This window comes from Buceros rhinoceros, unplaced genomic scaffold (genome assembly GCF_000710305.1).
Source record: "Buceros rhinoceros silvestris isolate BGI_N320 unplaced genomic scaffold, ASM71030v1 scaffold18346, whole genome shotgun sequence".
Taxonomy (NCBI): domain Eukaryota; kingdom Metazoa; phylum Chordata; class Aves; order Bucerotiformes; family Bucerotidae; genus Buceros; species Buceros rhinoceros.
The window spans coordinates 9,912-10,417 of NW_010419523.1; the positions used below are offsets into that span (position 1 = coordinate 9,912).

The following is a 506-nucleotide window of genomic DNA, read 5'->3' on the forward strand; positions in this document are numbered from 1 at the left end:
CTGGCCCCCCCGGCACTGCCGGTCAGACCCGCCCCCATCCAGTGCCCACCTGACCCTGGATGGGGTGTGGATTCAGCAGCCCCAGAGACTCCTGCAGCTTAATGTGTGTGTCAGACCTTCACGGTGGGCTGTTGGCCGGGGAGGTGCTGAGATTTCACACTTTGCAACGATCAGGGCTTGCTGTGCAAGCAGGCAGTTGGTTGGAGGGCATGAAGGTGGCAGCAGGCTCTTGTCCCGGGCAGCGTGTGGTCTGGAGGATGGGGCTGTGCCTGTGCAGAAGGCTGTGGTGCACCGTTCTTCCCTTTCGCCAGTGGAGAGGCTGGGTGGCAGCACCAGCCTCCAGGGAAGGAGAGAGGGAAGGGGCTTCCCCAAAGCAAATCCGAAATGACTGTTTGGGGGGGAGTTGCAACAGGGCTGCTCGTTGGTATCGCGCGCTCAAGGACAGTGTTGTCCCGGGGGCCTCAGACCCATCCGCGTGCCGTCCCGTGCCCAGATCGAGGAGTCGG

At 63.0% G+C, this 506-nt stretch overlaps 1 protein-coding gene across 1 annotated transcript in view; it reads left to right on the forward strand.

The window, feature by feature from the left end:
* The window catches only part of LOC104495923 (acetyl-CoA carboxylase 2-like), an 18,540-nt gene that overhangs the window by 9,540 nt on the left and 8,494 nt on the right, over nt 1-506 (forward strand). The gene's annotated exons all lie outside the window — the stretch shown is intronic.